Source organism: Sminthopsis crassicaudata, chromosome 1 (genome assembly GCF_048593235.1).
Source record: "Sminthopsis crassicaudata isolate SCR6 chromosome 1, ASM4859323v1, whole genome shotgun sequence".
Lineage (NCBI taxonomy): Eukaryota > Metazoa > Chordata > Mammalia > Dasyuromorphia > Dasyuridae > Sminthopsis > Sminthopsis crassicaudata.
This window is the reverse complement of record NC_133617.1, coordinates 325206419-325230023: the sequence shown is the minus strand read 5'-3', so window position 1 is coordinate 325230023 and position 23605 is coordinate 325206419. Positions and strand designations below refer to the sequence as shown.

The 23605-nt window shown below is 33.6% G+C and overlaps 1 long non-coding RNA gene across 1 annotated transcript; it reads right to left on the bottom strand.

Annotated features, from left to right (window-relative positions):
• Nucleotides 1-21672: 21672 nt before the first annotated feature.
• On the bottom strand, nucleotides 21673-23247 carry LOC141554163 (uncharacterized). The gene is made up of 2 exons (XR_012485787.1): nucleotides 23203-23247; nucleotides 21673-21873 (listed from the first exon to the last, which is right to left on the bottom strand). It is a non-coding gene; the product is annotated as an uncharacterized LOC141554163 (long non-coding RNA).
• Between the last annotated feature and the right edge of the window lie 358 nt (nucleotides 23248-23605).

The following is a 23605-nucleotide window of genomic DNA, read 5'->3' as shown; positions in this document are numbered from 1 at the left end:
GACATGATCCTTCACATCTCATGAATTCTTTAAACAATGTTTGACAGGACATTTATATATTTTATTTAAGAAAAGATTTTAAATTGAAATTTAAAGATAAAAGAGATTTCTAAGATAAAATACAAGACCAGATACCATAGAAAATAGCAAGGTTGTGCTGAAGCCAGCTGAAATTGGCTTGTGAGAGCTAATGTTAAATTTTTAGTATGACCATTTATATTTGGGAATCAGCAAAGATTACAAATTAGGGTTTGAGTTATTATTTTGCTGGTTGTCTAAACTTAAGAAAGTACTGGAGAAAATTTTAATAATATAGATTAAATTTAAAAGTATATTGTGCATATATTTTTTGGGGGGATGAAGCGGGTGGTTAGACATTTATCAGCATAGAATTTATCAGCTTAGAATAAAGAACGATGTAAAAAAGATGCTGTAATAATTCTTAAGAGAAGAGTAATATAGAAAAAGGTAGGGGAAAGTATTTATATGATAGCAAAAACACTGATCACTGAGGAACAATGGGAAATGGGACAGATGCTGGAATACTAGAGGCAGATAAATGTTTCATTAAAATGGGTATGAAGGTGAAATTCAGCCTATAAATTAGCGAGGTTGATGCTAACCCCTGGCAAACTTTTAATATAATGAGTGACTGAATAGGAGGTTTGTGAAGACTTAGGATCAGTGATCATAGATTGAGAAGATAGATATAATTTTGAGAAGAGCAACACAATTTCATTTAGGGATTAGAAATAATTATGAGAGAGGTAGTCTAGTATTATAAGAAAAATAGCAAGATTTGCAGTTAGAGGACCTGAGTTTGAAGGTCCTGGTTATTCCATTTATTATTAGTAGGTAATATAGTACTAGTCTCTTGACCTTGTGTTTGGCCTAAATCATTCTCTTAACTTCAATGATGACCTGTGAAAATTAAAGACCAAACTTTAGCTAATGTCTTTAAGGAACAAAAAATAGCAAATAATAATTTATACTATACTCTTGTTTTCTCTTTTCTTATAAGACAAATAATTTAATGAGGCCTTTTTGCATTGCCTTGGTTAGAGAAGTATAGTTGCATTTCACAGAATCTCAAAATTGACTTTCTGGTACTTTTGTCTCCAATCAGAGTAGAAGTACTTATGTGAAAGGAAAAACATCTTGAGAAAAGAGTACCAAACAAAAGCATAGATTCTGTACTTGGATTTTTTATTTCCCGTGGACTTTAGCTGATATGAAAGTACCATCGATAAAATACATATACACATACACACATCATATATACATGTCATATATACATAGAAAACCAGATAACATGCAAAATTAAAAGAAAAAGAAAAGACAACTGATGTTTCATAGTAGAAAGAATCTTCACCTGTTATCTATGTGATCTTGTTCAGGTTACTCAAATTCTCAGAGCCTCTATAAAAATTGGTAGCAATAATCTGTACATTGCTTACCTTACAGGGTTCTTTTGAGAAAAAAAAAAAAGCAGTTTTTTTTAACGAACCTTAAAGGAATTAGTTTTTAAGTTTTAGACCTCAAAATTTAAGTAAGACTTCTGGGATGCTCTGTATATGTTGCCTAAAGAATTGTATAAATGAATGTCTAACATTCAATTCTGTAACTTACAAGGTATGCCAGTCATCACAGCAAATGAAAACATTATTAAGTAAAACAACTAAGCATTTTATACTACTTCTAAACAAAAGTTAAAATGAACATTGTTTGGACTTTTTTATACATTTCTTATAAAACTCAGATATTATGGATATGATACTTAGGCCTTTCATGGAAAGCCTAGACTTAATATTTTATTTCTAACCTTTTTTTACAAGGATCATGTGCAGAATTCTAATGAGTTTCAGGCCCAGAATTTTGCCATCAATTCAGTACTGCAGCTTAAACATTATATTTTACCAATGGCCCATGGGAATATTGATGGCTGATTTTCCAGCACATTGTTTAATTAATTGTTCAGCTTTGGTGTTTCCCTGAATAAGGACTTAGCTTGCTAAGGTAATAGGATATTGGGTAGGCATTCAGGGAGGCCTTTATTACTTTCCCCCAGGGGAATTTCAGGGGCTGCCATAGCACAGTAGAAACATATTTCTGTAATAGCAGAGGCTGTAAGATGAATCCCAGAATTTTTTTAAGATGTTAGCAACACAACAGGAAGGCTTTCTGCCAGGAGGTAGTCTATAGCTTTTAAAAAGCAGTAGGTGAAGAAATAATATTAAAGATTTATATAATGTTAGAGCTCAAAGAGACCTTAGAGATCTACAGCCCAACCCTCTCTTTTTCTGGGTTTTTATTGCTAGATTTTTGGAGCTAATAACCTTGACCTCTCAAATCAGGCAAACTCTTGAAAGAAATGTCTAGAAAATAGAAGTAGTTTAAAATTCGCTGTATTTTTAGTTAAAACTTTGGGGATTTGTTATTCCTCTCTGGCAGATTCCAAATAGGTGGAGAGAACAAAGAATGTTCAAATGACCTTATCTTTACAACCCAAACTGTTTAGAGACTCTTTGGGCTAGGACTGAAAGTCTCTCCTTCCTTCCTTACAAGAAAAGCCTCCCTGGGAGCAGGTTTTATTTGAGTGGATTAGTGAGAGAGGTGGAGAAGAGGGTGTTAAAGGTTTGGGGGAAAGTACTTTTGAATTTCAATTATTCCCAATCTGTTCACCTTGAAATTCCCTTTTTTTTTTTTTTTAGTTGTTTTACAGTCATATCTGACACTGCAACCCCTATTTGGGGTTTCCTTGGCAGAGATATGGAATGGTTTACCATTTTCTTCTCCAGCTCATTTGACAGACAAGAAAACTGAGGCTGTCAGAGTTAAGTGACTTGCTCATGGTCATATAGTGTATGAGGTCAGATTTGAATTCCAGGCCAAGCTCTCTGTCCAAGGCATCATTTAGGTCCCCCTAGATTCCTCTAAGGAGGACAAACTTTTTTAGTTGCAACTTTTATTTAAGGCTTCTAAACAGCTTCTACTGAGAGTCAATTGTTAAATTTTTAGTGTATACATTTACCCCTCAGGAATATGCAAATACTATAAATCAGGTCTTGATTTATTGGTTTTTTTTTTTATATTCTACCAGATGTTGACAAACTATGTGGGCATTTAAAAACATAAAAATATTTCTTAGTTTAAGGGACAAACAAAAGAGAGGCAGCACGAGATTTGTTTCTCAGTGTTATAATTTTTCACTTCAGAAAGTGATGAAGCAAATGTTAATAAGCAAAATAAACTTTAAAATGTGTCATACCTATAACCCTCCTCAGCCTCCACTGACTGTTAAACATTTAAAACTATAATCTGGGGTAAAAGACATCAAATCTTTTCCAGAAGTTAGAATTTAGAATTTGATGGGGCAAAGGTAAAGGAGATGCTGGAAGGAAGGGCAAGGAATACAAAAATTTTTTGATGGGAGTTTTACATAGGTATATCCAAACCAGCCTTTGATTTTAGGACCCTTACTTAAATGACCATGTCACAGAGATTTGGCTGCAGTAACTCATTCTCTAGTCATCTGCCTTTGTCTCTGTTATCAGTGGAAATATTCTGTTCATTTCTGCCTTGCCTATCCCCCTATCACTCTCTAATTTGTAGTTCTAAGAAGCTGCAGCATGCATAGTAGCTACATCCTTGGTAAAACCATTTCAACAGACTTGCCAAACCAGGTTGAGGGTAATTGACAAGGCTTATCAGTGTATTAGTGGAAGATATGTGAAAACTTCCCAAATGGAACTGGTGGATGAGAACAATTTGTCCCAATAGCTGCAAATTTAAAGCTTCATCACACATGGAAGACACCATCTTGGGCCATTGTCAGTTGTCTTGACATTTGTCCAAACACTATACTTTGCCACTATACTTTGATGTCTCTTGAAAACAATTGAGACAATTCTGCCTCACTTAAAGATAATTCATATGTTATGATATCATCTATGACAATACTGGTCTCTTTGAAAAGGAAGGATTAACAAAATTGAGATCATTCTCCTTGATTAGAATTCTGATTGATAGATCAGTGTAATTGGATATACTTTTTTTTTTTTTATTGGAAAGGCAAACTATCTGGTATTTAGCAGAAATTTTGAATATGAAGGGAGCCAGAGAAAATATGATTCATAGCTGGAATGACACCCCTGCTTTTGTCCTTGTGCTGCACTTTGCACACTTATATTCTATATTAATGGTACCAGTTAACTTTCCCAAAATCAGAAGGAAGTTTGTGTTTGCCTGGTTATAATCTAGTCACTTTAATCATTAATTCTCATTTCTCTTCCCATCTTCTTGAAAAAAAAAATAACCCTCTCAGGTAAGAGCTTTTAAGAATTGATATACTCTTTGTGAACTAGTTTTCAGGTTATGATTTTGAAGCTACAACTTCATGTCTTTAGCCCCTAATCAGTCTTACAGCTGTCACAAATTGTTAGAACTTAAGATCAAGATCATTAGATGCAAGTTCCTGGACTATAAATAAAATACTGGAGTTTCACAGTCTTCCCATTGCACCACACTTTTTTTTTTTTTTTTTTTTTTCCTTTGGTGGGAGGTGTTAGTAATAAGGAGAGGGCTAGAGAAACATCTTAGCAAGTGTGACCTGCTGAAAAGATTTACCTAGATGCAACAGGAGAGAATCACTTCCATAGTAATCAGCTTATTGTTACTTATTTGTTAGACATGTTACTGGGAATGAAGTTGGTTTGACTTCTTATGTGAGCAGGATCCAAATTCATGCTATGTAGCATTTACCTGTCCTAGTATATGGTTGATTTCTGAGCCAAATTAATAAATAGGATCATAGAACCTTAAAGATAATCTAGTCCACCTCATTTTATGGTTGAGGAGACAAAATTTTCATTGGTTTTAATATCCAAAGTGAAGTGACTTAGCTGAACCCTGTGGTGTCCTGGAACCAGCTCTTATGTCTTGGGTCAGTTGTTAAATTTTTGGTGTGAGCATTTACACTTTAAAAATTGACAAGTTGATTGTATAGACTTAAGAAAGTAATGGAGAAATTATTAGTAATACAGATTAAATTTAAAAGTGTGCCAGGCATTTTCTTTTGAGAGAGAGCTAGTTCTTAAATATTTATTGGCACACTGCGATTCAAGACCCTACAGTTGCTCAGCCGAAGAATCAAGACTAGAAACCAGGCTTCTTGAGGCTTTGTTTAACATTCCTTTCCCCATATTAGATGTACTTTTCATGGGAGTGGAGGTAGAGAATTGTAATTCACGCTTTATCTCTTATTGTAGAATAAAAAAAAAGGTGTTGTCCCAAAAGGAATTTTATGTAGAAAAGATGGAGAAGATTGGGGGAAAAGGGAAGAGAGATAGGAGGTCTTCTGTCTCTAATTCGTGTATTTTTTTTTTTCTTTCTGCTAATTGCATAAATAAATTGCCAACCGAAAATACTAGTTATTACAGCAACTATGAGAAAGATTAAACTTAAAGTGCTTTGGTTGGAGATAAAATACTTCAGTACATTATTTTGGGCCATGACGTAGCTCCATTTGTTCCTTTATAGCACTTAGTGTGTTCCATTCGTTTGGAGTGGTTAAAGTGGTCAGTATTTAATGTGGCCCATACATCCTCCTTTCCCTGTAATGTCCTTCCTTTGCTGTAGATTGCAGGCTCATTAGCTGCCTCATTACTACTTTGAGACAGCGTTTCTCTTTTTAAAATTGTTCTACTATTAGAGAGAGATATTAGAAATGAAAATAATAGCAATTAGAAATCAGTTTTTAATGAATTAGAAGTGTAAGTGTATGTAGAGCTAGAAGGCATCTGTCTTTCATGAACCTTGTGTCCTAAAAGAGTCTGAAGAAGATTGAACCTGGGATAGAGTTTAGGTAATAAAGCATATCTCATAGTTTAGAGCTCGAATGGTCTTGGTTTTTCACTCAAATTATTGCTCTGTGTGGAAATCTCAAGAAGCCAAAGGTGTATCTATTATTTGACTTGCTCTGTAGACAAAATGTGAACAGTGTCAGAGGTTGGTATAGACAATACCTTGAAGTTTTTGGCCAGTGTGATATTGTTGTTCAGTCATTTTTCAGTCATGTCTGACTTTTTATGATAGTATTTGTAGTTTTCTTGGCAGGGATACTGGAATGGCTTGTTATTTCCTTCTCCAGATCATTTCATAGATAAAAAACTAAGGCAATGACTAAGAAGTGATTTATCCAGGATCACACAACTAAGAAAGTGTTTGAGACTAGATTTGAACTCAGGTTTTCCTGACTTCAGTCTGATGCTTTATTGCATTCTTGTAGTTGCTTTCAGGTCTTGGAACGACATTGTGTTGACTGTATCTGCTAAACCTGTAGTCTTACAGGCAATAAATTCCCATTCTGCATATACTCTATAGAGTGAACACCATAGTGCTTCCAATACCTATCTTTCCTTCTTAGTACAGAACATTTCCTTATTAAGATTTTTTAATACCAAATGAAAACACTGATTTGAACTTCACTCTCCTCTATTTCCCCCATATTATGGGGGAAATTGTGAAATAGACTCTATTATGAAATAGGGTATAGGTAAGTTCTTTTTTTTTTTTTTCTTCTGAGGCTGGGGTTAAGTGACTTGCCCAGGGTCACACAGCTAGGAAGTGTTAGGCTATAGGTAAGTTCTTACCCAATCAACTTGACATATACTTTGCCATCTGCCCAATCTGAAACTTGTATTGTTTCAACTAATAAGTTGACAAAAGAAATCTGATCCCTTCAAGTAGAGAAAGAGTCTGAAGGATAGCTGAAGCCTTTTGCTCATTAGCACTTTAACATGAACTATTATACATTGTATTATCTGTATAACTGTCACCTTGAAGGGTGTAGAGATCTGGTTTGAGGAAATAAGATATTTCAGTGAGAGTGGGAGAGATGCTTAACTGAAGGCTTATTTGGATTCTCTTATTTTTCCAATTAGAATTTGATAGTAGGGAAAAAATTGTGAAGGGAGGATCAAAAACATTAAAATGAAATAAAGTCTAATAAACCTTCCTCTCTATGGTAGAATATATAAATTCTATATATATCATCATCTTTTCCCTCCTCACTCATTATTATCATCAACAGTAACATCTATTAAAGTAATATTATCTAAAAGGCCCTGACTTTTAAAACTCTTTTTTTTCTTGCTACTATGTTTACAATCTATTTGGGGATAGGGAATATGCATGTGAACTGACAAATAAAAAATAAGGCAACAAGTGATAAGTGATATGGAGAACAAATGCAATAAAAAGTTCATAGGAATGATTTCTTTTTGAGTGACAGCTTCATGGAAGATCCTAGGGTAATAGAAGATCAATAAGATTATAGCTCCAGAGTCAAAAGAGCTCTCAGAGGCAATCTTATTCAATCCCTTTGATTGGATCCCCTTTGAATGGGGAAACTGAGTGTCAAAGAGTTTAAATGGTTGGCTGAAGATGACCTATTTCTTAAGTGTAAATAGTAGGATTTGAATGTAGGTCCTCTGACTCTAGCTAGTACTTAGATTATGTCTTAAAAGGAGAGTAGATCTGAGCTAAGCAAATATATTTTTTGTAATAATTAGAGGGATGACTCAGAACTCTACATGCTGGAGAAGATGGTTGTGTAGCACACTGATATTCATTACTGTGGTATATTCTTGGGCTTTACAATATAGTGGATCTCCACTGGTCATTCATTCCTAAAAATAGCAGGGGATTTCGGTATTAGCCTCCTAGGTCAGTTAGAATGTAATCATTGACAGCCACAGTTGTATCAGGTCAACTTACCTTTTCTATATCTTTGGAAATTTAGATCGCTAATATGACACTATGGCAAGTTCAATAAGTCTGTTTAAATTATATTATTTATAGAAATTTGTAGCCAGAGTGAAGGGCCATAATTCAGTGTTGAGATTTGTCTTTGAATTAGTATTCTTCCCCTTTTGGATCCCTGCAATTGTGTGTTGCAGTGATTGCTAGGACAATTTTTATAATCATAGGCACACCCAGAAAGTTTAGTATCCTGGGCCAAGGAGAGTGTGGAGTGTGGAAAGAGAATTGGGGAGGGTTTACCTGGGGTTAAGTATTGTACACTGGGAAAATCTTGAAGGTTTCTAGTATGTCCCTGGAGAGTGAAGGTGGGTGAGTGAGTCTAAAGACATATAGGAAAAGTATGCTCTCAGCAGAGTCTATGTTTGCAAGTGTAAAAGTCAAAGGACAGTTGGCTCTATTGTGACTCTATGGGCTCCTGATACCCATTCAAAAATCTGTTCTTGTCTCTTTAGACTACTTGTACTGGAGTTCTCTCTTGAAGTGTCTCTTCTAAGAGACTTCCTTATAAAGTTATGAAATATCTAGATCAGCATTCTCTCAGCCAATCAAGTGTCACTGACCCCTTCAATTTTACCTCAGGTCATAAAGGCTGCTCTTCAGAAAAACTGGACCAGGCTTGGAAAGAAGCTAGGTTATATTTGTAAGATTCTAATCAGCTATTAGAAACATGCAGAAAAATGAAATAATTTCCCAAATTTCCATTCTTTTTAAAGTTACTATTATATTCTTTTCCTTTAAAATTTGGATGAATTTCTCTTGGTGTTAATGTTCATTCCCTACTACTCCACTATTAGAAGTAGCTTATTTAAATACAAAACCCAGAAAATAAATTTAATAAAAAGTCAGTACTTGCTATTTGATGCTTTGTCTTTGACAGTTAAACAATATGAAAAGAAGTAGCCTGAGACTAGAATTAGAAATTAGGTAGACAGTTAAGGACATTATTCCTATGGTTATTTGTATTACACTTTTTTATTCTATATAGACATTTATTTTAAGTTTGTATGACTTATTTTACTAGGTCTGTTTAGAACACTTTAGAAGACTTTTCTTTTGTGCCATAATCATGTCATATAGTTTGGATCACTGGGGAAATGGTTTCTAGTAAACCAATATTTGAGTACTGATGATATGAATATAAATAGTTCCAGTATCTCTAGCCTTGCCTTCTCTATACTTCAATGAAATAGTCTTTTAAATTCCTCTGTTCTTAACTGTCTTCCTCTTTTAATAAAGAAACATGGCTATCCTTTAGTTTTATACTTATTTTCCCCTTATGCCCATTTACCATGTGTCCTTTCAAGGAATTCACAGCCCTTCTGTGATGGGTCTCCAGTGCCAGCTTCTCCAGATGTCATTGCTAGCTGTCAGGGATAAAAATAAATTTTATTTCTTAAGATTATTCATTGTCCAGACTTTTCCTTTACACTCATTAAATACCCTTTTGCATTATAATTATTTGCCTGAATCTTCCTCCTTCCTTTCCCCCCATTTGATTGCATGCTGCTTGAGAACTATTTATCCTTGTAAGTGTAGTACCAGATTCAATGTTTCAAAAGTAGTAAGAATGCAGTAAGCATTGAATTGAATGAAAAAAATAGAGACAAGGAGACATAGTGTATAAAGTATTGGATTTGGTGTCAAGAAGACTTGGTTTAGGCTCTCTGTGTCTAATTTTTTTCCATTTACAAAATGAGGAGTTTGGCCTTAAAGGCCTTAAAGTATCCTCCCAGAAATAAATTCTGATCATACAATCTGCTCCTATTAATTTATTGACTTGAAAAGACTGGGGTTAAAGGACTTTGGAAGTCCCTTCGTAGGAATAGAATAATTCTAGGATTAGTTTTAGGCAAACCAAGGCTTAAATCATGCCCCTATTACTCCTTAGATGACCTTGGGCAAACAACTTTTTGACCTTAGTTTTATCATCTGTAAAATGGGGAGGTAGAGAAGTAGTTGAATTAGCTGCTCTTAAGTATACAGCCTTTCTCTTCTTGAGCTCTTACACTACATTCAGCTTAGTGCTTGTTTCATTGAAATTTATGTTATAAATACCATTTTCCCTTGGCTCAAGATGCCGATTAATTTAATTAATCTATTATATGTGTATTTGAATCTCTAGCACCTAGCACAGTACCTGGCAAATAGAAGACATTTCATAAGTATTTATAATTTAGTTGCTTAATGATCTAATCTTTGATGGAAGAGATGGAAAGAGGACTATTTTTAAGTAATTTGAAAATATTAGGAGGTCTGCTATTGATGGGGCCCCACTATTTTTTCTGTGCCCTATTCTTAGCACTAATGTTAAGATTTTCAAGGATAATAGATACTGGGGAGATATTCTTCGGTAAATGGGTCATTGTGGTATATCTGAAATCACTTTGGTTGTATGGATATTCTCTTTGTATACATTATATGACTGCCCTCTATTTTTATACTTTCTTTTGATACCAACAACAAAGACCAATCATAATGCAGTGTGCATATAAATGCTGGATTTCACAGACTTAAAGAAGCTTCCTTCACTGCCCTTCCCCTACCCCCACCCTGACCCATTCTCATCAACCTTGCTTGGCAGACAGTGCCAAGGCTAGAAAGGAGGTTAGTTTTGAGATAGATCAGCTTTGGCAGAGTGTACTAAATGTTGGCAGAACTCCAAGGAACCTTGAGTTGGAGAGCTGAGTGGAAGTATCCAACCCAGCAAAATACTAAAAGCATGTCACCATTCAAATGTCTCTCATCAGGAAAAGCCAGGGAGGATTTGGGAAAGGCTTTCCCCTACTATAGAACATGCAGTACATTTTGCTTCCTGATTCTTATAGTTCCCATTCTCACTTGTTTCTTATTCTTGAAGCAAAGGCCTTTAAGTTTGAATATTTGCTTCTTTTGGAAAGTAATCTTCCTTCAGGCTTAAAGAAGCCTGTCAATAGAAAAACTTAAAGATAAAAAAAACACCACAAATTAAAAAAAAACACACAGCAGTAGGAAAAAAGTTCATTTTGCAAAATGTTCTGTCTATGAGATTTTTAGAGGAATATCCATGGCTATAGCTAAGGTCAAATTAGCCTTTTGTTTTTCTTTGAACAGCTGGAGCTGTCCCATGTTATTATCACAGGGAGAACAGGGCATTTATCTGAAACAGGAATCTGGGAGACAAGGACAGAGGTTAACAGGAAAGCTGCTTTTCTTGGGGCTTTTTAATTTCTTATTGAGATATTGTCTGATGCAAAGAATGAAAGCCATGTTCTTTCCTCTGCAAAGATTTTTCCCTGATGTCATCTCTGCTACCCACACCTTCCCTGTTGGCTGTAGACTTGGATACTTCCAGGACTAATAGTACAGAATATTTGGTAAGCAGGTATAAATTCAGATCAGAGTTCTGGGAATTCTGTGTCCCAGGTTCAAACTGGTGCTTGCTACTTCCCTAGCGAGTCCTATAATTTGTACCTCCAGGGACATATATGAACATGCATTGTGAATTTAACCACCAATTACAATTTTTAAAAGGGTAACTTTAATTTTATAGTTGAAACAAAATATGAAAGTGGAAGAAAATTTGATACAAACAGGTTCACTGGACCTCAGAAGATATTTTCATGGATGGTTAAACTTTCAAATAAAACTCCTTTTATTATTATTATTTTTTTATCCCAAACTACACTGCTGTCCTTTCTATTAGAAAATTTAGATTCTTGCTAAGTGGGGGCTATAGAAGGTAAACCAAAAATCTTAGTCCAGTTTAAAGCTATTAAAACTTAAAACTGCACTAAGACTTTTAGGAGTCTTCCTTCTTTGCTCCCTTTCTCTGTCTCCCTCTCATTTGAAGTTCACAGTGCATAACCCAAATTGATATAAGGAAAGTAAGGTGTAAATCCAGGAAATCTTTATTTTTTTCTGCTTATACATGTACATTCATTTTTTCTTTAAACACATTCTCATAAGTTATGTTGGGAGATAAAAATCAGAATAAAAAGGAAAAACCATAAGAGAAAAAAAGAAGAAAAACAACAACAAAAAAAGTACACATGGCATGTGTTGATTTATATTCAGTCTTCATAGTTCTGTCTCTGATTGCAGATAGCGTTTTTCATCCAAAGTTTATTGGGATTGCCTTGAATTACTGAACTGCTGAGAAGAACCATATCTTTCATAGTTGATCACAGCACAGTCTTGCTGTTACTGTATACAATATATTCCAATTCTTCACCATCACAAAAAAGTGCTTCTACAAACATTTTTGCACATTTTGGTTCTTTCTCCTTCCTTGGGATACAGACAAGAATATAGATAGGCAGTATCCTTGGGATATCCTGCTGAATCAAAGAGTATGCATGGTTTTTATAATCCTTTGGGCATAGTTCCAAATTACTCTTTAAAATGGTTCCATCATTTCACAACTTCACCAATAATTCATTGTGTGTCTCAGCTTTCCCATATGATTTCTAGTATTTATCATTATCTCCTCCTGTCATTTTAGCCAATCTGAGAGGTATGAGGTGGTACCTCAGAGTGGTTTTAATTTGCATTTCTCTTATCATTAGTGACTTAGAGCATTTTTTAAAATATCATTATAGATGGCTTTAATTTCTTCACCTGAAAATTGTCTGTTCATATGCTTTAACCATCTATCAATTGGGAAATACCTTGTATTCTTATAAATTTAAGTTTTTTTTTTTTTAAATATATTTTAGAAATGAGGCCTTTATCAGGCAACTGGCTGTAAACTATAAACTGGCTGTATCAACACTGGCTGTAAAATTGTTTTCCCAACTTTGGACTTTCCTTTTTATCTTTTTGTATTGGTTTTGTTTGTGCAAAACCTTTTTAATGAAAATTGTTCATTTTGCATTTCATAATGTTCTCTAGTTTTTTTGTTTTTTTTTTTGGTCATAAATTTCTTCCTTCTCCAAAGATCTGATAGGTAAACTGTCCCTTGCTCTCCTAATTTGCTTATGGTATTACCCTTTACATCTAAATCATATACCCATTTTTACCTTATTTTGATATGGGGTATGAGATATAGATCTATGCGAAGTTTCTGACATTATTTTCCAGTTTTCCCAGCAAATTTGATTTATCCCAGTAGCTAAAGTTTTGAGACTTATCAAATACTATACTACAGTCATTGATTATTTTGTTGTGTATCTAATCCCTTCTACTAATCTACCACTATTTCTTAGCCAATACTGTACGTTTTTGATGACTGCTACTGTATAATAGAGTTTTAAGTCTGGTACCGCCATGCCACCATCCTTTGTTTTTTCCCCTATCAATTCCCCTGATATTCTTGACTTTTTGTTTCCAGATGAATTTTTTTTTTGAGCTCTATAAAATATTTTTTTTTGGCAGTTTGATTGGTATGGCACTGAACAAGTAGACTAATTGAGGTAGAATTGTTTTTATATATATATTTATATTAGAATGGCCTGCCCATCAGCACTTGATATTCTTTCAGTTGTTTTGAACTTATTTTATTTGTGTGAAAAAGTGTTTTGTAATTGTGTTCATATAGCTCTTGGCTTTGTCTTGGCAGATAGACACCCAAATATTTTATTTTGTCTACAGTTATTTTAAATGGATTTCTCTTCCTATCTCTTGCTGCTGGGCTTTGTTAGTAATATATAGAAATGTTGATAATTTGTATGGGTTTATTTTATATCCTGCAACTATGCTAAAGTTGTTAATTGTTTCTAGTAGTTTTTTAGTTGATTCTCTAGGATTCCCTAAGTATACCATCATCTCATATGCAAAGAGTGATAATTTTATCTCATTAGCTATTCTAATTTCTTTAATTTCTTTTTCATTTCTTATTGCTAAACCAATATATCTAATACAAAACTGAATAATGATGGTGATAATGGGCATACTGATTTCATCTCAGGAAATCTTTATCCCCCATCTTCTGTACTGTACTTTGTATTGTACACTGTGAACTACAATTATTTATTCTAACCATCATGACTGATTTTTACAAAATGTTGTGATGAAGCCAAAAATTGGTATTTGCTATCCCAACTTCCTTATTCTTTTATGATTTCTTTATTCTTTTCAAAGAGCTACTTTTTTTGGTTGTTGTTCTTGTTTAGTCATTTCACTCTTTGTGACCCCTTTTTGGCTTTTTTAGGTAAAGATATTAAAGTGGTTTGCCATTTCCTTCTCTAGCGCATTCTACAGAGGAGGTGAAATTTGCCCACAGTCACATAGCCAGTAAGTACCTGAAGTTGTATGTGAACTTAGATCTTCTTAGCTCCAGTTCCAGTATTCTATCTACTTTACCAACTAGTTGTCCCACCTTACTTGTATTATTTTTCCTTAATCTTCCCTCCAATTAAAACTTGTTATCAGTGACAGACAGGATAAATTCATTTATACTAAGTTACAAATTACTAACAATATCAGGAGAATTTATAGTTCAATGGAGGATAGATTCTTAAGCTAAAAGAAAAAAAACTCTAATGCTGGAATCTCAGAGACAGACAGACATTGAGGCAGACAGAGTGATGGATAGGGAGATACAAAGAGAGAGATAAGAGGCAGTTACAGAGACAGAAACATAGAGAGAGAGAGAGAGAGAGAGAGAGAGAGAGAGAGAGAGAGAGAGAGAGAGAGAGAGAGAGAGAGAGAGAGAGAGAGAGAAAGTTTCCACTGTAATAGAGGGACATCCTAGAAGAAAATGCTCTGAAAATGGAGTTTTGTTATCCAGCATACAGACAAGAAAGGAAAGTGTTGAGTTTCAATTTCCCTCTGTCTTCCAGAGCAGGGAGATGAAAACAAGAACAGAGAGAAAGGCTCATGTGTTTCTTCTCTTCATTCTTCTCTACTACTTCCAGTTCTTCCAGTTTATATTTCATTACTATCCTTTTTGATAGAATCTTCATCATCTGCTTCTCAAATCCCTTTGAATTTGGAGGTGAAATTATACCTTCTGTTACATATTCTAGATCAGATTTGACAATCATTGGAGGATGTTGTTGATGCTGATTAAAGGATGGCTTCTGAGGTTTGGTAAAAAGGTTACTGTCCAGTTAGCATTAGAAAGTTTTATCTTCAGCCCAATTGTATGACCCATTTGTGTGCATTTTTTAAGAACTAATGTTTCTAGTGGAAGATGGGTATGTATTTCAGATAGAATGAGATGAGGGAAGGGAAAGAAACATCACTTTCCCCTTTTAAACATCTAGAAGGAAATGAAATATCAATTGAAATGATATGAGACTGGGGAAGTGACTTTATCCTGATCACCTCCCCCCAAAAAGAAGTTATATTAGATAAAAAATGGTGACTGCAAAGAACTAAAGATAAAACATATCACCTACCTCCTCTACCAAGAAATGATAAACTTAAAAAGCAAGAAGGAAACATCCATTTTAAAAAACATAATCAATATAAGAATTTGTTTTGTTTGTCTACACAAACTTGTTGTGAAGGTTAATTTTTAATTTTTTTTATGGCTCAGTGAAGGTGGGAGAGAGAACTAATACTTATAAATATTTTTGAGTATAAAAATGAAAAATAAATTAGGAAATTCTTTTTGTGAGTGCTTTTCTCTAGCTCAGAAATCAGAGAAAAAATGCTTTAGGCATAAAATCAGTTGTAGCTGGAGTAAGAAAACCTGAGTTCTGATTCCATTATTTACTAGATTGTGACTTTGTCAAGTCACTTTATCTTTGTTGAAACTATTTTCTCCTCTGTAAAACTGATATGATAATAATACTTGTGCTAGCTGCTGCACAGAGTTGTTATGTTGAGTGTTTGTAAATTGTAAAGTCCTGTATAAGTAAAAGTTATCACAAATAGGCTCATTCCCTGTATAGGTGAAGAGAGAGCCCCCCCTTCCTGTACACATGGGCACTTATCATGCTAGTACATACTTAATCATTTTACCTGTTCCAAGCCCTTAGGTTGAAGAATTGGACCAATTTTGCAAATGGTGAGTTTGTGATATGGCAAATCTCTAATTACATCTTTCTCCTCTAAGTTCTAAAGTAAAACTTAGTGTTTGAAGTTTCTTCTAAAGGATTTTCTTTTTTGTATGCATCATATACCATGACACATTTTCTCTGGGAGCAAAGTCAGTGAAGGGTGTTTTAAAAGAAAACTCAGGGACAGTGATTAAAGGATACATTCATAGCACATAAAAGCAGGTGTCAGAAGATTTTTTAAAGAATCGTGCTGAGAGGAATGACAAGCAAAGGCTGGAATCCCTTTCCCTCCCATCACCCTATTCTTCTATTAGAAAGACACTTTCAAATTCTTTATTCATCAGTTCTACTGATCATTAACTATAAATATAATTATAATTGCCTTATGGACTATTTCTAAGTTACTATTTTTGTGATTCCATAAAATGAAGTTTTATAACTTTGTTAAGAATTCTGATGGATGGGGGGAGCAGAGAAGGCCAGGGAGATGCAGTAGGAGAAAGTTTTCTGAGACAAAAATATATAGGGGAAGGATATTTTTAATGTTAAGCTTATTAGATTAAATGAAGGCTTAGATGAAGAAACAGAGAGAAACTGGCTGAAACTCTTTGTTTCTCCTCAATTCTCACTCTATTGTCTCCTAGTGCTAAGCAGATGGGAATGCAGTCCAGGTAACATTTCAAGATGCCATTTATCCTCCTTCTTTGCCAGTGAATGCAGCTCATGTGCTGGCGCATATAGAGAAGAATGGGCAGATTATAAATGCCTTCATCCTTTCCAGAAAATGAATTTCAACAACTCCTAAGGCATGCACACAATACATTTGTAACCACTTCATTTGTTAAAATCAGGTAATAAAAATCTTCAAATGAGATTTTCCTTCAGTTAAATGTCTTCCTGGCATTCATAAAGATGAAGTAGTAGGATCAGTCAGCCAGGTTAGGAGACAGACTGCCAATCAAATGACAGTGTGTTTAATAACAAAAAAGTAATGCCCACACATTCTGGGTAATGATATGCAAATTTCCATTAAGAAGGCAGGGAGAAGTAGGTAATTCTCATCAATATAATGTATTTTCAGGTAATCAGATTCTGTGTGATCAGCTTGAATATGGTCAGTTGCACAAGCTGTTGCAGTTTCCCTGTCTCTGGTTGCTTTATAAGTACATTGGAATTCAGGAGAAGCCATTTGATACTAAGCCATGAAGAGAATAAAAATGTTTTTTGCCTTTTGATCTATGAAAGGCACAAGTTTAAACAAGTGCTACCATTCAATGATATGAGGCAGAAAAAATTGGGTCCATATTAGAGTCTGGTCTAACACACAAGTCTACTGTAAGAGTCATAGAATATCAGAGATTGAATGGGCTTTCAAGATTATCTAGTCTAATCCCCTCATTTTGCAGATGAGGAAACTGAGGTCTAGATAAATTAAATTTTTGCTCAAAAACACATTGGCTGTTACAAGAAAAGTTGGGCTCAGAGTTCAAATCTCTTGCTTCCTAGTTCAGCATTTCTATATAATCTGAAAGGAAGTATATCTTCCCTGTATGACTTCATAATTGTTAATAGTCATCCTGGAATTGGACAAAAGAACAAATAAAATATTATAGCATTGTACAATTCAGAAATAGAAAGATTCTTAGATGCCATTTAGTACAATCCTATTATTTAACAATCTTAGTTTAAAACTTAAGACTACTCTAATGAAAATGTTAAACATTTGTATTATGCCTTATGGATGCAAAATAAATTCTATTTTATTTCATCTTCACAACAACTCTGTGAGGTTGAAAATGTATTAATGATCTCCATTTTATAGATGAGAAAAATGAAACTCAGAGAAGTGAGTCAGAAGACTAAGATGTGAATTCTAATTGTGCTATTTACCAATTGTATGACTTTGGTTAAATTATTTGTCTAAATCTCAGTTTCTTCACTTAAAAATCAGAGTTGTGCTAGATAACTTCAAAGATACATGTCTAAATTCTATGATGCTTGAACTGAGATTTGTAAAATAAGAAAAGTTAAAGATGATCTTTGGGACTTCAAACTAAGAAGTTCACAGAACTTTCTTATGCATGGGAAGAGGCTAACTAGGAGCCAGCAACCAGATATTCCAGCAAATGGATACAAACCTAGCCAGTTGTACCAAAATAGTTACCTAGAGAAGGCTGTGATCACCTTTAAATGCATCTTTTGCACTGTTTTTCTTTTTGATTGATTCAGTAAGTCAGTAAAGTCATTAAACATTCATTAGGCAACTACAATGCAAAGCATTGTAATAAGCACTGAAGATTAAAAAAAAAGTGTGTGTGTGTGTGTATGAAAAAGTTCATGCTTTCAAGAATCTTACCTTCTAAGGGGAGTTACAACATGTAATGACTAAGTATATATAAAACATAGCTAGTGAGTATATTCAAGGCAATTTGAGAGGGGAAGGCATTAAAGTTTGGGATGGGAGAAGCCTATGAAAGGCTCCCTTTCCCATTCCTAGTTACCTATTTAACTTTGGGTTGAGAAATACCTTATAAACCTGGTCACACTCCTAGACAGTTGGTGTCTCTTCAAAAAATGGAGTCTCAGAATTCTTTTCAAATACTTTAATACCTTTGGTTGTCATGCAAATCAACTTTGTGGCAAGAATGAAAGGCTAGGTAAAAATAATAGTTGGTAGCTTCTGTAATAAAGGTCTTTGTTCTACATTCTTGAATTTTTCTAAGCATTCCTGTCAGCAAGAAAATCACACTGCAATAATAATCCTTTTAACTTGTCCAACGTTAGTGAAATATTACTTGTTAGGGCAGGAACTAATATTCTTTCAACTCCAAGTATGGTCATTATTTAACTCTTCTACATAGTATGAATTAAAATTATTTTTGCATTACAATGAAAAATGAATCAACAGTATTTACTAGAGAGTGTTATAGTAGAAAATAATTTAAAAAAATATTTTTTAATATTAAAAATAACTTTAATAATGATTAAAAATAACTTTTAATTAACTAAAATTAATTTTAAATTCTCATCGCCTGAGAAGATCGGAGGCATATTGGATTCTAAGTGCTTGAACATCTTTCTCTTTCTGAGACTCTATCACTATGTTGTGTTTGCTTTGTATTATGCAGATTTTGTATTTCACTTCTGTGATCAGTACCTTTAACCTTCCTCTGCCTAATCCAGGCTTCTAAAATGTGCCAAATAATCTCATGCTTGCTGGTCAATGCTGTAGGCCTCAGTGAGCAGAACAGAGAGAAATAGGTTGACAATGGCTTCCACCAATCTCCTTGAGACAGATAATGAGTTGAGTCTCAGATATATTATAAACAGTTGAAAGGAGATTAGCTAAATGACTGTCTTTCTGGAGATGGCATCACAACTGGAAATTTGTCCTGAGGAAAAATGTAGGACTGAATGGGAATGCCTAATAAGGGAGATCTAATGATCAAAGCCAAAGAATTAATATATAGAAGACTCAATCACTTCCATATCATTATAAGATCAAGTGTTCATTTTAATGCCAATGCAAAACTTTTATTTTTTCTGCATAAATTCTGGTCACAAACATGGATAATATATTTAAGACAATTGATTATATAGTAGTAAGTATGTTAGTAATAAAAATCATATCTATCAATCAAAAAGGGCTTTAAGATTTGCAATGATATTTTATCTCACCAACATCCCTTTGACAGAAATACTATTGTTATCTGCATTTTACAGATGAGAAAAATGAGTTTGAAAGAGGTACATGATTTACTCAGGGTCACAAAAATAGCATTTAAGGAAGGATTTAAATTCAGATCTAATTGGATTAAAATAATCTTTTTCTAATTATTTTAAATTTTATTAAAGAAGCTAACCTTATTCTAGATCATAGAATCAAGAATTTTATCAATAGAAGGAATCTCAAAGACAATTTTCATGCAGCTCATATGTGACCAAGGAATCTCCATCTCCAATATCTCCAACAATCAGTCATAATCTTAAAAATATATTTATTATTTTTTTTTGTTACACATGTAGATTCTTTTTCTTTTTTTTTTTTTAAACATACTTCCTTATGAATCATGTTGGGAGAGAAAAATCAGAACAAGAGAGAAAAACCATAAGAGAAAAATAAAACAGAAAAAGGAAAAAAAAGTGAACATAGCATGTGTTGATTTACATTCAGTCTCCGTAGCTCTCTCTCTCTATGCAGTGTTTTCCATCTAAAATTTATTGTGATTGCCTTGGATCAGCAAGAACCACTAAGTCTATTAGAATTGATTATCGCAGTCTTGCTGTTACTGTGTATGATGTATTTCTGCTTCTTCTTGTTTCACTCAACATCAGTTCCTGTAAATCTTTCTAGGTCTTTCTAAAATCAGCTTCATAATTTTTTTATGGAACAATAACATTCCATTTCTTTCATATACCATAACTTATTCAGTCATCCCCCAACTGATAGATTTTTATGCACTTTCCAATATTTTACCAACACAAAAAAGAGGTACTACAAACATTTTTGCACATGTGGGTCCTTTTTCTTCCTTTATGATTTTGTTGGGATACAGATCCAGCAGTGACTCTACCGGATCAAAGGATATAACCCTTTGGGCATATTTCCAGATTGCTCTTCAGAATGGTTGGATCATTTCACAACTCCACCAACAATGCATCAGTGTCCCAGTTTCCCTTTAACATTTATCATTATCTTTTCCCATCGTTTTAGCTGAGAGGTATGAGGTGGTATCTCAGAGTTATTTTAATCTTCATTTCTGTAATAAATATTGACTCAGAGCAATTTTTCATATGACTATAGAGGGCAAATTAATCATAGTTTCAAAGTTTCAGTGAGAGAGAACCCATCATCTTTAGGGCAGCACATTATGATTCTTAACAATTATAACTGTCAAAGAATTTTCCTGTTGTAATGAATATGCGATTAGAAGGAACATACTTGATTTTCCTACCACTGCCCTCATCTCTAAGACTTTTGGGGTGAATTGGTGTAGGTATCACTGGGCTCAGTAATTTTTGAAGATGAAAGTCAGAAATTTAAAAAGTGAAGATAGTGAATGCAAGGAGTTTTCTTCATATTCTCAAGTCTTCAGCTTGAGGAATCCTAGGCTTCATTTTACTGCATATCTCAAAGCTTAGGAATCTGCTCATAACTGTTGCTTTCTTCTGTTAGTTGAGTGTCCAGAACAGAGGAAGACTGAAACACATGGTAACATTTTTTTTTTCTTCCATTATGACTAAATTCCATTTGAAGATGATTTTCACCTTCAAACGTCTTGTGTCCATGATATTCCATGAACAAGTACTTTCCAGATATTATTCAGCAAAACTCACTTTCTTTTGTATATTTTGACCCCAAATTCCTCTGGGAAATGCATTGGGATTGAGGAGCAAGCAAATCTTTAGTCATGCATCTTTGGCAATTACATTGATTCTAAATAATACTCTCAAAGATTTCTATCCATTCCATTTGACCATTTTCTTGTCAACCCCCCGTTTACCTCTACACCCTTCAAATACACTAGATATTTATATCTCGTCCAAAGTAGCATCTTCCAGACTAAAACAAAACATGTCCTAGGTCACTTAGCATTTTAAACTCTGGAATGCCTGTGCCAGGCTCCAAACTTTTTAATTGGTGACCATAACAGAATATCAAGTCAGCTTAAGCTAACTCTCCATTGTTGCCATATTCCTCCTAAGGTAAGGCAACAGAGTCAGTTTGGCTGGATAAGTGGGTTAGAGTCAGATTGTTAAGGGCTTTAATGTCAAAGAGAAAAATTTATATTCGAATGCAGAGGATTTAGCAGCTACCAGAATTTATTGAGTCAGGAAGTGATATGATAAGATTTCTGCTTACAGAAAAATCACTTTAGCAGCTGTATGGAATGTGTTGCAGAGAGAAGAAACTTGAGGCAAGGGAGAACAAGAAGAGAGTATTTTAATAATCCAGGCTGCAGATGTTGAAGACATGAACTAAGATATGCTTGTATAAGTAAAGGAGATGGATGTGAGAGATACTGTAGAATTAGAATGCTGAAGAATTGGCAACTGATTTTGTTTCTGTCTTTGGATTCTCAGCAACTAACATAGTGTCTGGCACATTGTTTATTGATTGATTCATCTGAAAAATGAAATTATAAAGAAATTTAATTATTTTTCCCATTTCCTAGCATAGTATCTTAAGTTCTATCATGACTTTTATATTATTTATATAATAATTTATATTATAAATTATATTAAATTATATATTGTATTAAAATTATAAATATTTATGTTATGATATATTGTAATATATATAACATATTATATATATATATATGTTTTTAGGGAAATATCAATCTACAAGTAATAAACACATCAAATTCTGGATAACAAGCAGGATTCATCTGTTTTCTTTATTGCTTCATTAACTTTTTTCAATATTCTTTCATTAAAAAAGCTTCCTTTTTCCTCTCTCTCAAGCAAATCTTCAGAGTAGTCTTATCAATGTTCTTCATGAAATGGTATAGTAGCTAGTATATGGATGTTGTAAGAAGATGTAGTGTTTGGCAATACCAGAGGATAATACAATGTGAGTGGGATTAGGCACTGTTCCCTGAATTAAAGTTGCATATCGTCAATACTATCTTCATACTTTGTGGCATTTGCAAAAAATTACTAGACCTCTCTGAATTCTAGATTTTCCTTCTGAAAAATAAGATTTCTTTTACTTATTCTTCCTACTTCTCAGGACCATTTTACGGTTCAAATGAAATAATCTATGCAAAGCACTTCAAAATCTTAAATTGCTATGCAAATATAACCTATCATCATGTAATGTATCTCTAGAAGTTTGGTTGTTTGGCAATTAATATTTTCAGTTATAGTAATTCATGAAGACTAGTTACTAAGGCATTGAAGAATTTTGATTTGCATCAATGGAAAAGCACTTATACCACTGAAACCCTGAACAGTTCAAGGATGGAAAAAGTATTATTTTTCAAATAATTTTCATATAAAATAAGTGCTTAGAACATAGTACTTAATAAATATTTGTTCCATTCAATTTATGTAATGAGGATAAGTAGGAAAGTTGGATTTGGAACAGTTTCATTTCACTTAATCTATCATAACATGGATTCCATCTTATCTAGTTATTTGTGAGCTTCCATTTCCTAATTGTAAATATTTTAAGTCACTGAAAAAATTTCATATTTCTTCATATAAATTACTTCCTATGGGATCCATGTCCATATGACTTGGTAAAGTTATCCATATGGCATTTAATTCAACAAACATTTATTAAGTATTCTATTGTGTATAAGAGATTATGCTAGGAATTAGTGGTATAAACATACCCCCCTCAACCCTTTTCTTTCAAGATTTTACATCATACTGGGAAGAATTAATTAATTGACATTAACAGAACAATTTTTAATGTTTCAAAAGCACTTTATATAAATTATGTCACTTCTATACAGTACCACTGTGAGGCAGGCCCTGCAGATATTCATCCTACAAATGAGGAAAATAAACATCAGAAAAATTAGGTGACATACCCAATGTCACAGGACTCATTTAATGTCAGATATATAATCTAAACTCTTTTCTTCCTATATATAATACCAATCTATACCTGTATATATGTAACATATAATTACAATTATATATAAATATATATTTTAACATGACATATAATTAAAATATGCCATATATAACATTGTGTGTGGTGTGCTAGGAGAAGAATAATTAGAAAGGATGTTGGAGATGATTCAATCTATCCTTCTAATTTTACAAAAAAATTTTCAAATTGCTAAATCAAAATTTCTCTGTTTATTCTCACAATAATTATAGTCTTTCCTTTGCAGTAAAAA